Below are 17,188 nucleotides of genomic sequence, written 5' to 3'. Positions count from 1 at the left end.
CAACACACACAGCCTTCTACCCTGCACCCCCACACCCCCCAGCCCTCTGCCCTGAACCCCCCAACACACACAGCCTTCTGCCTACACCCCCAGCCCTCTGCCCTGAACCGCCCAACACACACAGCCTTCTACCCTGCACCCCTTACACCCTCCAGCCCTCTGCCCTGAACCCCCCAACACACACTCAGCTTTCTGCCCTGCAGCCCCCACACCCTCCAGCCCTCTGCCCTGAATCCCCCAACACACACAGCCTTCTACCCTGCAACCCCACACCCCCCAGCCCTCTGCCCTGAACCCCCCAACACACACAGCCTTCTACCCTGCACCCCCACACCCTCCAGCCCTCTGCCCTGAACCCCCCAACACACACAGCCTTCTACCTTGCACCCCTACACCCTCCAGCCCTCTACCCTGAACCCCCCAACACACACAGCCTTCTACCCTGCACCCCTTACACCCTCCAGCCCTCTGCCCTGACCCCCCACACACACACTCAGCTTTCTGCCCTGCAGCCTCCATGCCCCCCAGCCCTCTGCCCTGAACCTCCCAACACACACAGCCTTCTACCCTGCACCCCCACACCCCCCAGCCCTCTGCCCTGAACCCCCCAACACACACAGCCTTCTGCCTGCACCCCCACATCTCCCAGCCCTCTGCCCTGAACCTCCCAACACACACAGCCTTCTACCCTGCACCCCTTATACCCTCCAGCCCTCTGCCCTGAACCCCCCCCACACACACTCAGCTTTCTGCCCTGCAGCCCCCACACCCTCCAGCCCTCTGCCCTGAACCCCCCAACACACACAGCCTTCTACCCTGCACCCCTACACCCTCCAGCCCTCTGCCCTGAACCCCCCAACACACACAGCCTTCTACCCTGCACCCCTACACCCTCCAGCCCTCTGCCCTGAACCCCCCCAACACACACAGCCTTCTACCCTGCACCCCCACACCCTCCAGCCCTCTGCCCTGAACCCCCCCACACACTCAGCTTTCTGCCCTGCAAACCCCACACCCCCCAGCCCTCTGCCCTGAATCCCCCTACCACACACACAGCCTTCTACCGTGCACCCCCACACCCTCCAGCCCTCTGCCCTGAACCCCCAACACACACAGCCTTCTATCCTGCACCCCCACACCCTCCAGCCCTCTGCCCTGAACCCCCCAACACACACAGCCTTCTACCCTGCACCCCCACACCCTCCAGCCCTCTGCCCTAAACCCCCCAACACACACAGCCTTCTGCCTGCACCCCCACACCCCCCAGCCCTCTGCCCTGAACCCCCCAACACACACAGCCTTCTACCCTGCACCCCCACACCCTCCAGCCCTCTGCCCTGAACCCCCCAACACACACAGCCTTCTACCCTGCACCCCTACACCCTCCAGCCCTCTGCCCTAAACCCCCCAACACACACAGCCTTCTACCCTGCACCCCTACACCCTCCAGCCCTCTGCCCTAAACCCCCGAACACACACAGCCTTCTGCCTGCACCCCCACACCCCCTAGCCCTCTGCCCTGAACCCCCCAGCCCCCACACATCCAGCCCTCTGCCCTGAACCCCCACACACACCCAGCTTTCTGCCCTGCAAACCCCACACCCCCCAGCCCTCTGCCCTGAATCCCCCTACCACACACACAGCCTTCTACCGTGCACCCCCACACCCTCCAGCCCTCTGCCCTGAACCCCCAACACACACAGCCTTCTATCCTGCACCCCCACACCCTACAGCCCTCTGCCCTGAACCCCCCGAACACACACAGCCTTTTACCCTGCACCCCCACACCCTCCAGCCCTCTGCCCTGAACGCCACCAACACACACAGCCTTCTACCCTGCACCCTTACACCCTCCAGCCCTCTGCCCTAAACCCCCCAACACACACAGCCTTCAGCCTGCACCCCCACACCCCCCAGCCCTCTGCCCTGAACCCCCCAACACACACAGCCTTCTGCCTGCACCCCCACACCCCCCAGCCCTCTGCCCTGAACCTCCCAACACACACAGCCTTCTACCCTGCACCCCTTACACCCCCCAGCCCTCTGCCCTGAATCCCCCTACCACACACACAGCCTTCTACCGTGCACCACCACACCCTCCAGCCCTCTGCCCTGAACCCCCAACACACACAGCCTTCTATCCTGCACCCCCACACCCTCCAGCCCTCTGCCCTGAACCCCCCAACACACACAGCCTTCTACCCTGCACCCCCACACCCTCCAGCCCTCTGCCCTGAACCCCCCAACACACACAGCCTTCTACCCTGCACCCCTACACCCTCCAGCCCTCTGCCCTAAACCCCCCAACACACACAGCCTTCTACCCTGCACCCCTACACCCTCCAGCCCTCTGCCCTAAACCCCCCAACACACACAGCCTTCTGCCTGCACCCCCACACTCCCTAGCCCTCTGCCCTGAACCCCCCCAGCCCCCACACATCCAGCCCTCTGCCCTGAACCCCCACACACACCCAGCTTTCTGCCCTGCAAACCCCACACCCCCCAGCCCTCTGCCCTGAATCCCCCTACCACACACACAGCCTTCTACCGTGCACCCCCACACCCTCCAGCCCTCTGCCCTGAACCCCCAACACACACAGCCTTCTATCCTGCACCCCCACACCCTCCAGCCCTCTGCCCTGAACCCCCCCAACACACACAGCCTTCTACCCTGCACCCCCACACCCTCCAGCCCTCTGCCCTGAACCCCCCAAAACACACAGCCTTCTACCCTGCACCCCTACACCCTCCAGCCCTCTGCTCTAAACCCCCCAACACACACAGCCTTCAGCCTGCACCCCCACACCCCCCAGCCCTCTGCCCTGAACCCCCCAACACACACAGCCTTCTACCCTGCACCCCTACACCCTCCAGCCCTCTGCCCTAAACCCCCCAACACACACAGCCTTCTTCCCTGCACCCCTACACCCTCCAGCCCTCTGCCCTAAACCCCCCAACACACACAGCCTTCTGCCTGCACCCCCACACCCCCTAGCCCTCTGCCCTGAACGCCCCCAGCCCCCACACATCCAGCCCTCTGCCCTGAACCCCCACACACACCCAGCTTTCTGCCCTGCAAACCCCACACCCCCCAGCCCTCTGCCCTGAATCCCCCTACCACACACACAGCCTTCTGCCCTGCGCCCTCACACCCTCCAGCCCTCTGCCCTGAACCCCCCACCCCAACACACACAGCCTTCTGCCCTGAACCCCCCACCCCCCACACATCCAGCCCTCTGCCCTGAACCCCCCCCCCACACCCAGACCTCTGCACTAACCCTGGACCCTCCCCCACACCCAGCCCTCTGCCCTGAACCCCGCCACACACCCAGCTCTCTGCCCTGACCCTTGACCCCCCCACCCCAGCCTTCTGCCCTGAACCCCCTCCCCTAGCCCTCTGCCCTGACCCCTGAAACCCACCCCCCCAGGTCTGAGGTCCCGGCCGCAGGCCCTGCTCAGCCCGCAGCCGGTCTAGGTGAACAGAACCCCAGGCTGGCAGCGAGCTGAGCAGGCTGGCAGCGTAAGATCAGCATTTTAATTTAATTTTAAATGATGCTTCTTAAACATTTTGAAAACTTTATTTACTTTACATACAATAGTTTAGTTATATATTATAGACTTATAGAAAGAGACCTTCTAAAAACGTTAAAATGTATTACCGGCACGCATAACCTTAAATTAGAGTGAATAAATGAAGACTCAGCACACCACTTCTCGAAGGTTGCCGACCCCTGAGATAGACCATTCCTGACAGGTATTTGTCTAACCTGATCTTAAAAATCTCCAATGATGGAGATTCCACAACCTCCCTAGGCAATTTATTCCAGTGCTTAACCACCTTGCCAGTTAGGAACTTTTTCCTAATGTCCAACCTAAACCTCCCTTGCTGCAATTTAAGCCCATTGCTTCTTGTCCTCTCCTCAGCACAAGGGAGCTGGAGTGAAATTTGGGAAAAGGGAGCCAAGTGTTCTGAAGCGTACTCATGCACAATTTAAATAACAAATTTGTGCAGGTGGGCATAACTACTACATGTGCCCAGTCACCAAATTGTGTGCTGGGGGACATGTAAGTACACACTGGACAATGTAGATCAAGATGGAGCTGCCCTTGCAGGGTAATGTAATCCTGTTACAAATCAAGTTCCCCATATCTAGCCTATCACGGAAAGGGGGAAAGTACCCAAAGAACCACTTTCTTTGTCTAACTGTGGGTGGAAGACAACATCCTGGAGCAATTAGCTGGGTGTTCTCATCAGGAATAGGGGATGCATCTGTTACTGGGTCTCTTTAAAGCAGAAGTTTAGCAGGAGGAAATTAGATTGTATAAAAGCATGTTCTTGTGCCTGTGCAGACAGGGCCGGCCTTAGGATTTATGGTGCCTTAGGCGAGATTATTAAACTGGTGCCCCTGTGCCTGATCTGCTCTTACCAACACAAACATAAGCTTACAGTATTGGAAAACTTGCCACATTCACATTATTAAAACCAGTTTAACTTAATTAAGCACACTGTAATGCTGATGGACTAGCACTAAAGAAGCAGCACTATAGAAAAAAGCCTGATATGACAGAATGATGCAAATAATATTTTTTTTTAATTTATCACAATTTTATTGGAAATTTATATGAAGAGGTATTGAAACAAAGGTTTGTTTTTTAATTAAAAGCAATCTTTCTGGCTTTTTTGGCTGCAAAATCAGTAATAATGTCATCGTATGACAAAGACAAAGTCGTGTCTTGTTCGGTTGCAAGAATAGCAAGACCAGTTAAGCGTTCCTGACTCATTGTAGAGCAGAGATAGTTTTTAATGAGCTTTAGTTTTGAGAAACTCTGTTCTCCTGATGCTACTGTTACAGGAATTGTCAGTAGAATACGAGTGGCAATGTACACATTAGGATATATGTCAACAAGTTTGCGGGTATGAATAAACTGTACGATGTCCATCACCGATTTTGCATGTGGCAACATTGATGACAGTGTACTCAATTCTTCGTACAGTTCAAGTCCATTTAAATCAAAACTATCACCGTGCTTCAGGAGGCTCTCTAGGTTCTTGTACTTTGTCATTAGTTGCTCTTGTTTTCCTGTTTCGTTGAATTTAGTTATGTCACACAAAAATCCAAACTGTTCATGGTGTACTTGCAAGGTATTAAACCTTTCATCAACAGCAGATACTGCTTTATCCATCACAACATTAAAAAATTCAACCTCAAATTTCTTTTCTGGATTGTCTATGGGCTCATCTGCTCCTTCATATTCCATTTGTCGTTTTTTCCTTCAAACTCATGTGCCTGTGCCTGTGCGAGCTCTCTTGCTGTAACCTGTGCTTCTCTGAATCCATGTTCTCTGTATTTCACTAAAAAGTCTTGTGTGTTGTTTAGTAAGGTAAGTGTTGAATCAAGCTGCATCATTGGACTCTGCATTATTTTGCTTACACTTGAGATTTTAACAAGAATGTCATACCAGATTACAACAGATGTTAGAAACTTGAAGCTGGATATTTCAGAGGCCAATGACTGTGCTTCACTTTTAGCTTTTGGATCTCTGGCTTCTTCCGAAATAGCAACCAATGCTTCATAAACTTCCTCAGATTGATATCTCAACGTTTTTACACTTTCTACTCTGCTTTCCCAGCGTGTCTCAGATAGAGGCTTAACGGTAATACCATTGACATGTGCTTTGAATATTTGCCATCGTTGAGTGGAAGCTGAAAAGAGCACGTAAATGCGTTGCAGCAAACCAAAAAAAGATATAGCTTCTACAGAAGACTTGGCCATATCACACAATATCAAATTAAGGCTGTGGCATGCACATGGAACAAAAAAGGCTCGTGGATTTTCTCTCAGCAATCTAGCTTGCACGCCAGAAATGCATCCTTTCATATTGGCGCCATTATCAGGCACTGCTGAGCCCGCTGCTGCTCTGGGGTTCTGACCACCAACTCCTGCCAGCCAGGATCCCGGCCGCCAACCCCCCCTCAGCCCGCTACCAGCCTGGGATTCTGCTCACCCAGACTGGCAGGAGGCAGAGTGGGGCTGGCGGCTGAGCTCCTGACTGGCAAGGGGCCGGCAGTCGGAACCTCGGAGTAGCAGTAGGCTGAGTGCTGCTGGCACCCTAGACTGGCAGCAGACTGAGCCACTCAACCCCCCACCGGCCCTGCTCAGCCCGCCACCAGCCCACTCAGCCCGCTGCCGGCTGAGTGAATGGAACCCCAGGCTGACAGCAGGTTGAGTGGTTCAGCTGGCCTGCTCAGCCCACTGCCAGCCTGGGGTTCCTTGAGGGTCCCCAGGCCAGCAGCAGGTGCTGAGCGGGGCCGATGGCTGGTATCCCAGCTGGCAATAGGGCAGCAGCCGGAACCCCAGAGCAGTGATGGGCTGAGCCGCTCAGCCTGCTGCTGCACACCATCAAAAACAGCTCGCCTGCCACCTTTGACACATGTGCCGTAGGTTGCCGACCCCTGCTTTATACACTAGTAAGGAGATGAGCATATTACAGTTGTTGGAGGGCTCTTATCAGGAGTAACAGGCTAAGGAAAGTCAGTCAACATTTTTTGTTTCTCTAATGAAAACTGGCCCACTCCCTGCCTCAAACCAAACCTGTCACTAATAATTGTCAACAACTTAATTTTCTGTTTTTGGCTAAGATATTGATTTTTTTTTTTTTTTTAAATATTGAAATTGGATTCAGGATTGTTAGCAAGAATTTTTGGCAAACAAAGTTGTTAAATGACAATCTAAATGGCAACACAGTACTGCTTTCATGCTTGGCTCACCCCCCAGCCTGCTGGTCCAACAGCTGCAGTAGAGGAGGAGATAGGTGGAAAACTGCAGGATCCCAAAATCCACCTCTTGGGGTGCAGAGTGGCAACAGCAGCAGCAAACCCTCAGGTCCAATCAGATGCCAATGGGCACCACCACCAGCCTTACGGACCATGGTGAAGTTAGCACAGCATCTGATCTCAGGGACGGGGCACCCATGGAGCCACAGCAGCTCATCCTGCCCTGTGCAGCTCCCCCCGGATGAGATGGATCGCTGGCAGCTGCCAGCCCGGGGGAGAGGCACTCCCCAGCTAGGGTGGCCAGATCCAGATGTCCTGATTTTATAGGGCCAGTCCCGATATTTGGGGCTTTGTCTTATATAGGCACCAATTACCCCCACCTAGAGTGACCAGACAGAAAGTGTGAAAAATCAGGACAGGGATGGGGGGGGCGTAAAAGGAGCCTATATAAGAAAAAGACCCCAAAATTGGGACTGTCCCTATAAAATAGGGATATCTGATCACTATACCCCAATCCCCTATCCTGATTTTTCACACATCTGGCTAACCCCAGCCAAGCCCTGTGTGACATTCCAATCCTGGCTGCCTGCCGAGGAAGTGAGTTACTTTCACTTTCATTCCTCAGCAGGCAGCCAGCCAGCCCTCCCCCCACCTATCCCCCAGCACCTCACCCAACCCAGCCCTGACGGAGGGGAGGGAGAAGAGAGAGAGGGGTGCTCCTGGGGAGGAGGAAGAAAGGAGGGGGTGCTCCGTGGGGCGGGGGGGAGAAGAATGGATGTTATGGGGGACAACAAAGGATACTGGTTCCAGAGCCACAGAGCCTGCCTCACCTCACCTCAGCCGGGGGGAAAGAGTCACACTCACAGGTGAGCTCCTTCCCCAACCCCTAACCCCTCCCCTTCCCAGAGACCCCAGCAGGCAATCCCATTCCTCAGACTGTGCTGCATTCGGCTCTCTCTAGGACCCAGCAGCCCTGCTTCTACACTGTCTGGGCTGCCTGCAGAGTGGTGCCCCCAGGCAGAGTGAGGCCCTACGCGGCTGCCTATTCTGCCTATGCCTAAGGACGACCCTGTGTGCAGATGCCTCAGGTCTCTGGACCAGATCGCAGGCTGACATGGGAGAGAGGAGAACACTGCTGTGGACTGATTAAGATGAGACACAAGAGGAAGGATCATGGTGCTCACTGGAAGGGGAGAGCTATGTGATGGAAGCCATTGCTCTGCCAGATGCAGATTGGAGAGCAAGAGCTCTGACAGAGCAGAAGGGTGGAGTTCTGCGCACAGCCACGCCCTTCTCTCTGAGAACGCAGCCATGCAATGACTTGGGGATAGCACTGAATGGATGGAGCCTGTTTGTTACAGACTGTTATAGGCCTGCTCTTGAATGGTCTCCTAGAATATGTGCTAACTACTTATGCTAAACTATCTGTTCCGCCTTGTCCTTAGCTGTGATACTCTTGGTACCTTTCCCAACCCATCAGAGGAGCTCTGTGTAAGCTTGAAAGCTTCTCTCTCTCACCAACAGAAATTGGTCCAAAAAAAGAGATTACCTCAGCCACTTCGTCTCTCCAGTCAAGACTGTGTTAGTTTTATCAGGCTCAAGAGGGGAAGAAAGTGAGCAGCCCCAGTGAGAGAGGGAAGGGGGTGTCCTGCCTGCATCTACCTCTGGCACCTGAGTGCCTGTGTAAAGGCAGCCTCCCTCACCCACATCCCGGCAGCACACTGGTGTCCCACGGGAATGCTTCCAGTACCTGCACCCATAGGCACTGACTCCGTGGGTGCTCCAGTCCCAGAGCACCCATGGAAAAAAAATAGTGGGTGCTCAGCACCCACCAGCCACAGCTGTTCAGCGGTGGTGCTGATCAGCTGTTCAGCAGCTGGGAAGGGGCTTGGGGAAGAGCAGAGAGCAGTGGGTGAGCGAGGGCCTCAGGAGAGGGGGCAGAATAGGGGTGGGAAGAGGTAGGATGAGGACAGGGCCTCAGGGGAAGGGGTAGAGTGGGCTCAGGGCCTCAGGGCTGAGAGGGGGTGGAGCACCCCTGAGGAAAAATAAAAATCAGCATCTGTGCCTGCAGCAATGGTGACTCCTGTTTGTGCAGGTTCCTACTCACTTGTGGACCATGGCTTCTGGCCGCCATCTCCAGTTCCTTTCACTAGGGCTGGCAGTGGGCTGCTTTTCTGGGAGGGAACCTTAGACTTTCAGGTCTCCTTTTTGTTTTTAATTGACTTGTGGGGTTTGCACATTTGGGGCTTGGGATCCTGCCAGGCCAGCCACACCTGTCTGCATGAAGTGGAACCACTTTCAGCTTCTCCTCTTCATTGCACAGCTGCAGCTGGGGAGACTACAGCTCCCAGCATGCATTGCTCCAGCCTAACCTCTGTGCCGTCCTGTCCGGATCAGACTAGAGCATGTCATGTGGGGCCTATAAACCCCACAGAAGTAATGAGGAGGGCAGGGCAGCCCCAAAATCCACCTTGGACTCTGCCCCTTTCTCAGCCTGCCCTAACCTACACCCTGGAGTGTTCCCTGCAAGCCCAGGCTGGCCAGAAGCCACCTGAGATGCTAACCAATTTTTCCTGCTTTATTTCAGCTCTGTAGGTGCTGCTTTGGGTGCCCTCATCTGGTGCCACTGGGATTTCACAGGCACACAGCCCAGGAGGCCCCAGGACACACCTGGGGGGCGTCAGAGCTCGGGGCTCCCCACTGCTCGGATCCCAGTTTCAGCTGGGGTAGGGGAGTACACCAGGGCTCAGGGCTTTAGCTACTGGGGCTAAAACCAGGAGCAGAACCACATGGAGCCCTGGTGCTCCCCCTGTAGCTAAAGCCCTGGGCCCTGGCACCCCCTGCAGGGCTGATGCTGGGAACGGAGCCACAAGGTTGAAGGTCCGAGCCCCAGCACTCCCTCCAGGTCTAAAACTCTGAGCCACGATGCTCCTGTAGGGCAGAAGCCCTGAGTTCCCCACCCAAGTCCTGATACTCTGAGGGTCAGAAGCCCCAGGCCGCCACCTGGCTCCCAGAGCCCTAAAACCCCCCACCTTGCAGCTGCAACTCCAACCCCCTGACCTGCAGCTTTTCTGCTCTGCAAAAACCTGGATATTGCCTGTTATTTGAAAAATCCTCCTGGACAGAGACGGAGGCTCAAAAAAGAGGCTGTGTCCAGGGAAACCCAACGTCTGGTAACCCTAGGAGATGGATGTGTGACTCCAAGGCCCTGCCAGCTGGCAAAGGGGTCACTGTGTCAGCAGCTCCTGATAGGCCTGACAAACTCACTACACCCCACACACAGCTGTCACTGTATTTAGCCATAAAGAACAATCTTCAGAGAAAGTTGGGGTCCTGCTGGTCATTACTATCATTGTGAAATGTATGCACTGAGTATATGTTAAAAGTTATGTCAATGTACTGAAAAGATGTGTTAAAATCTGCATCCCAAGCAAGGTTCACAGACAGGCTTTTCCAGACAAAGGGATTTATATTCTCTCTTCATATGTAGATTAAGCATTGTAAGCCGAAACAATGGAAGTCTATTTAGATACAAATCAACAGGGGGATGGGAAGTTAACAGGAAAAGAAGAGCAGGGAAAAGAGCTTTGTCTAGAGCAGCAGTTCTCAAACGACCGCAAAGTAGATTGCGAGTTTGTTTCAATGGGGTTGCCAGGGTCAGCAATAGACTCCACTGTGGCCCAAAGCAAAAAGTCAAAGCCTGGGCCCTGCAGTGCAGGGCTGACGCCAAAGCCTGAGCAACTTAGGCCTTGGCTACACTTGGAGGTCTGCAGCGCTGGGAGTTATAGCTGTCTTCGTACAGCTGTGTAGGGAAAGTGCTGGAGTGTGGCCACACTGACAGCTACCAGCGCTGCAGTGTGGCCACATTTGCAGCATTTGCAGTGCTGTTGGGAGTGGTGCATTATGGGCAGCTATCCCACAGAGCACCTCGTCCCATTTTGGCACCGTGGGTTGTGGGAAGGGGACGGAAGGGTGCGGGTCATTCTGCTTCCTGTCCCAATGCCCCGTGATGCATCGCTTTACATCCCAGCAGTCCCTGTTTTTCCATCCACGTTTGGCGCCATTGTGACTCTCCCAACGGTTTCTGTGCAGCACGATTTCTGTGGGAAATGGAGCCCCAACTGCTGAGAAGTATGATGACGAGTCTCGCCAGCACATCACGTTTGGCAGTAGAGCTATTCCTTAAGCTCCAAAGTGATGAGGAGTCCGACGATGATTGCAAGTCACCTGACGCATACGACATGACATTGCTTGTGGCTTTCACGGAAATGCTCAGCACCGTGGAACGCCGCTTTTGGGCTCGGGAAACAAGCACTAGTGGTGGGATCACATCGTCATGGAAGTCTGGGATCATGAGCAGTGGCTGCAGAACTTTCGGATGAGAAAAACCACTTTCATGGGACTGTGTGCTGAACTCGCCCCCACCCTGCAGCTCAAGGACGCGAGATTGAGAGCTGCCCTGCTGGTGGAGAAGCGGGTGGCTATTGCAAACTAGAAGCTGGCAACTCCAGACAGCTACCAATTGGTCGGGAACCAGTTTGGAGTGGGAAAGTCGACCGTTGGAGTCGTTTTGATGCAAGTTTGCAGGGCCATTAATCGCATCCTGCTAAGAAGAACCGTGACTCTGGGGAACGTGCAGGACATTGTGGATGGCTTCGCACAAATGGGTTTCCCTAACTGTGGAGGGGCGATAGATGGGACGCATATTCCTATTCTGGCACCATCCCACCTAGCATCCGAGTACGTTAATCGGAAGGGGTATTTCTCTATGGTTCTCCAGGTGCTTTTGGATCACCGTGAGCGTTTCATTGACATTAACACAGGCTGGCCTGGAAAGGTGCATGATGCACGCATCTTTCAGAACACTGGCCTGTTCAGGAAGCGGCAGGCAGGGACTTTTTCCCCAGACCGGAAGATCACAGTAGGGGACGTTGAAATGCCCATTGTGATCCTTGGAGACCCCGCTTACCCGTTAATGCCTTGGCTCATGAAACCGTATACAAGGAAGCTTGACAGGAGCAAGGACCGGTTCAACTACAGGCTGAGCCAGTGCCAAATGACTGTGGAGTGTGCTTTTGGCCATTTAAAAGGGCGCTGGCGATCTCTGTATGGGAAGCTAGACTTGGGGGAAAACAGCATCCCTGCGGTTATATCCGTGAGCTGTACCCTCCATAATATTTTTGAAGGGAAGGGTGAAACATTCAGTCAGGCATGGACCTCTGAGGTTCAACGCCTGGAGGCTGAATTTGCACAGCCAGAGAGCAGGGCTACTAGAAAGGCCCAGCACAGGGCTTCAGCGATGCCTTGAGGGAGGAATTTGAGGCTGAAAACCAACAGTAATGTTTGGTGCCTTGCATGGAGTGAAGTGCAGTGGTTACAATGTTAGTAGGAATCTGTTTTTCCTGAGCTGATTTGCGGTGGCTGTTTCTTTCCTGGGCTAAGGCATCTTTGACTTTCTGCAATAATAAAGACTGTTTTCAAAGCCAAGAATTCATTTATTGAAAAGAAAATAACTTTCTTGACAGACACACAACATTTTGGGAACCTAAAAGGGCAGGGGGGTGGGGTAGGGAACTGTACAGTCACAGGTTTGAATATGTCCTGTCTGGAGTGCTGTGCAATGACTGCTGCACTTCAGGATGCCTATACTGCATGGTGATGGGGGTTGAGTGCAGAGGGTAAGGGTCGTAGTTTACAGGGCTGGTTGGTGAATGTACAAGTGTTGGAGGCAGCTGGTGGAGGTAAGAACCTGGATGCTGGGGAAGGGGGTTTGGAGCTGACATTGGGGCACAAGGGAAAGAGCTTTGGGACGGCGGGGGGCGGTGCGGTAATGCTCTGCCTGCATGGCTATGAGCTCCTGGATAGAGTCCGCTTGGCGCGCCAGGATGCTTATCAGCTGCTTTGTGCTTTTCTTCCTGGCTGCTGCATTTCTCTGGTGGATCCTGCTTTCCCTTTCCCTCCAGTCCTGCAGTTTTTTATTCTCTCGGCAGAGTGACCCATAACTGCTTGCTTTGCTTTTTCACGGCTTCTTCCGCAGGTTTTGGAGTCTTTGAGCTGCTGTTAACATGGGCAGCTGAGAACTCAAGGTCGCTTGAGGAAAGGAAAAAAAGGCAACAGTTAACAGAGGCAGCATTGTTTATATCTCAGACAGTTATTCCCACACAGTGAAGGAGTTTACAGTTTTCACTTTAGCATAATTTTCCCATACCAAAGAGAGCACACATAACCCACAGGAGCCCCAAAATGGTGAGTAAGGGTGACTGATTGCTTCAGGGCTGTGCTGGGGTTTCTGTGCGTTGGGGAAAGCAAACAGCTGCAGGGGGCACCTACACTGAACACTCTCCAAACATTTTCCACAGGAGTTAATCCTGGAAGATATCTCGCTGCTGCGAGTCACCTGGGAAGAGTGGGAGGGTCTTCTACAGCAATGTGGATTCCGCCCTGGCCTCTGTGCAGCCTACCTGTGTGCAGCAATGGTACCCCCACCACTCGCGGCACAGTTGCGCGGACGCGTTAGCCTGACTGGGACAAGGACCACAATGGCTCTCCCTATAAACTTGCGCAAGTGCATTGCCCACCCTCTGGCTGAAACTTTTGAAGAGATTACCGAGGCCGATTACCGTGACGTGATAGACCACATCAATGGGCTATTCCACATCTAGGCATGCATGCACGCAGCCCTAACCCTCCCTCCTCTCCCGAAACATTTCCATCCTGAAAATAAAAGACGCTTACCAGGAACCCGCTCCTCTGCTTGTCCTTCACCAAGTACTGGCTGCTGCAACTGGCTACCTTCCTCCTGGCTTGAGAAGAGCTCTTGGCTGCATGCCTCCAGGGACTCCGGGGTATCTCCCCCCACCCCAGTACCCTCATTCTCGGTGTCCTCCTCCCGCTCTTCCTCCTCCGCCTCCACATCCCCCCCTCCCCCGCTCTGAAGTGTCCATCGTGGTCCTCAGATTGGCGGTGGGGTCACCCCCAAGTATCGCGTCCAGCTCCTTGTAAAAACGGCAGGTCATGGGGGCAGCACCAGAGCGGCGGTTTCCCTTACGGGCTTAGCAATAGGCATTCCGCAGCTCCTTCACTTTAACCCTGCACCGCACCACATCCCGGTCATGGCCCCTTTCCAGCATGGCCCTTGATATCTGCCCATAGGTATCGTAATTCCTACGGCTGGAGTGCAGCTGTGACTGCACAGCTTCCTCCCCCCAAACACTGATGAGGTCCAGCAACTCGCCATTGCTCCATGCTGGGGCTCGTTTGGCGCGTGGAGGCATGGTCACCTGGAAAGATTCACTGATTGCACTCCACACCTGGCTGAGCAAACAGGAAAGGGATTTTTAAAATTCCCAGGGCATTTAAAGGGCAGGTCACCTGAGGCCAGGGCAGTAGAGTTTGAACTGATGAGCAGAGTGGCTGAGAAGGCATTCTGGGATACCTCCGAATACCTCTGTAGGCCAATAACAGCGCTTTTGGTGGCCACACTGGCGGAGCAGCATTGCATCACCAGCGCTGCAGTCGTTAGTCCCCAGGCAGAGGTGGAGTACATGCAGCGCTGTAGCCAGGGAGATACAGCGCTGTATGTGCCTTCCAAGTGTGGACAGTGAGTAAGTTGCAGCGCTGTAAAGCCACCACCAGCGCTGCAACTCTCCAGTGTAGCCAAGGCCTTAGCTTCCTGGGGCCCTGGGGCCTCACTCATTTCCTCTGCCCCTAACACCAGGGTAACGCCGGGCACTGGGTTCGAGTAGTAATTTTCGTTGTCAGAAGGGGGTTGCAAGGCAATAACATTTGAGAACCACTGGTTTATAGGTGCACTTCAAGGTTTATTAAACTATAACCAGGGGAGGGGCACAGGGACAGCACCCTATTGTCCATCGCTGAGGGAGAAAAAGGACAGTGCTTTTACATCCATGAACAGATCCCAGCCATGTGGGTGGGTGATGTGAAAAGCCAACTTTGGGTGAGAAGGTGCTCTAGTCTAGCCAAGGATTTTAGCCTGTTAAAGGTTAAACTCTAAGAAGCGTGTTGTGCTTTTGTTTTATAGGTACCCATTATCCATACTCAGTATCTCTTAAATCTTAATCTTCGATAATAAACTTCAGATTATTTTACTGTATCTCTGTGCTGTGGTGATATAAAGGACCTGTATCTGTCAAGCTGTGCATGTTCTGTTCCCTTGGGAACAGTGAACATGGTAGTTATTGTGAGAGTCCAGTGACAGGAAGTGGACACTACAGGGGGACGCTTGGCGAGGGGGGGAGGGTGTCAGGGACTGGAGTGCAACAAATGTTAACCTGCAAGGTAAAGTAAGGGCTGGCAGAGCCATAAGGAGATGTTTGGGTGTCACCCAGTTCAGCACCAGCAAGTCTCCCTCTCACAGAAGCAGGGGTGTAACAAGGTGACTCATAGTCCTGAGCACCCTGAGAAAGTGCCACAGGACATTGATAGAAATGACAATAAATTCAAATGAAGGGACTACGAAGACCTGACAAGGGAAACGAAAAGTGTCATTCAAAATACCTATGGATGCTAAGGTTAAGGATTATAAGGAGCAATTTTTAAAAATACATCAGGAACAAAAGGAATCCTAGCAATGGTATAGGTCCAATGTAGCATGAAGATGTTAAAATGATCAATGACACAGAAAAGGCATGAATACTTATGTTCTGTAGTTGGAAAGAAGCAGGATGATGTATACACATTTTACAGTGATAATTCTTTCTATCTGACAACCACTTAGGAAAGACATCAAACAGCAGCTATTAAAGATTTTTAGAATCTGTACAATTTGATATATTGCACCCAAGAGTATTAAAAAGAATTGGCCAAGGAGCGTTCTGAACCACCCGTGTCGCTTTTTAAATAAATCATGGACAACTGGGGAAGTTCCAAAACACCAAGGGGAAGCTAATGTTGTGCTGATATTTACAAACAGTAAACAGGCTTACCCGAGTAACTGTAGGCAAATCCCACGCAAAGCAAATAATGAAGTAAAGGATGGTAGTATAATTAATGTCAATCAATATGTTTTTATGGAAAATAGGCCTGTCAAACAAAATTTGTATCAGTTTTTATGAGATCCCAAGTTTGCATGACAGTATCTGTGTAGATCTGATAGACTTAGACTTCTGCAAGTAACATATGATAGTCTGATCATAAATCAAAATAGCACATTTCAAATGGATTAAAGCTAACAAATTGAGTGACCCCTCGTGCAATTGTAAATGAGGATTCGTCATCAATAGGGGTATTGCAAGCACAGTCCTACAGTGCTTTTCAATATCCTTAGCAGGGGAATCTCAAGTAGGAGTAAAAAGGTTATTTTAACTCTGCATTTGACACTGGTGTAACTGCTGCTGGAATACTGTGTCCAGTTCCAGTGCCCACAATTTAAGAAGAATGTTGATGAATTAGGCCTGGTCTACACTAGGAAATTAAATCGGTAGAACTACGTCACTCAGAGGTGTGAAAAATCCACCCACCTGAGCGACGCAATTAAACCAACCCAATCCCCCGCTATAGACAGCACTAGGTCAATGGGAGACGTGGAGTACCTGTGCCAACAGGAGAAGCTCTCCCATCGGTGTAGGTAGTGTCTTCACTGAAGCTCTACAGCAGTACTGGTGGAGCAGCACCGCTATAGCATTTTAAGTGTACACAAGCCCTTAGAGAGGTTCAGAGAAGAGCCACAAGAATGATTAGAGGAATAGAAAACCTGTCTTCTAGTGATAGAATCATGGAACTCAATCTATTTAGCTTATCAAAGAGAAGGTTAGGGGGTGACTTGATCCCAGTCCATAAATATCTATATAGGGAATAAATATTTACTATCTAGCAGAGGAAGTTCTAACACAATCCAATGGCTGGAAGCTGAAGCTAGATAAATTGAAACTGGGAATAAGGTGTAAATTTTAAATCGTAAGGGTAACTGACCATTGGAACAGTTTACCAAGGGTTGTGGTGGATTGTCTGTCACTGACAACTTTTAAGTCAAGATTGGCTGTTTCTTCTAACACATCTGCTCTAGGAATTATTTTGGGAAAGTTTCGTGGCCTGCGTTACATCGGATGTCAGACTAGATGATCTAGGGTGACTATACATCCTGTTTTGGCTGGGACAGTCCCTGTTTTAAGGCCTGTCCTGGCCACCCTGACCTTTTTTTTTTTCTCAAAAGGAGGAGTTTGCACTGTTTGCTCTTGCTGACTCGATCAGTTAGCAAGAGCAAACAGGACAAATGCCCACTTTTGTCAAAAAAGTGGGGTGCAATATGGAGGAATGTGCAGGAGGGAGCAGGAGCAGAGATACCAGCCCCCGCCAGGAGTGGGAGAAGGCAGTGTTCCAGCATGGGAGGGGGCAGCAGGTTTCCAGCCACAGGGTGACAGCCTCCTGAGGAGGCCCCCTGCAGAGTTCCAGTGA

General features: G+C 52.4%; 1 long non-coding RNA gene across 1 annotated transcript; it reads right to left on the bottom strand.

Annotated features, from left to right (window-relative positions):
• Positions 1-980: 980 nt before the first annotated feature.
• LOC115657153 lies at positions 981-16,599 on the bottom strand. The gene is made up of 3 exons (XR_004001894.1): positions 16,516-16,599; positions 7,592-7,596; positions 981-991 (listed from the first exon to the last, which is right to left on the bottom strand). It is a non-coding gene; the product is annotated as an uncharacterized LOC115657153 (long non-coding RNA).
• Positions 16,600-17,188: the final 589 nt, after the last annotated feature.

Source organism: Gopherus evgoodei, chromosome 9 (assembly GCF_007399415.2).
Source record: "Gopherus evgoodei ecotype Sinaloan lineage chromosome 9, rGopEvg1_v1.p, whole genome shotgun sequence".
Classification (NCBI taxonomy): Eukaryota; Metazoa; Chordata; order Testudines; family Testudinidae; genus Gopherus; species Gopherus evgoodei.
The sequence above is the reverse complement of the archived record's forward strand: the minus strand, read 5'-3'. Positions and strand labels throughout refer to the sequence as shown.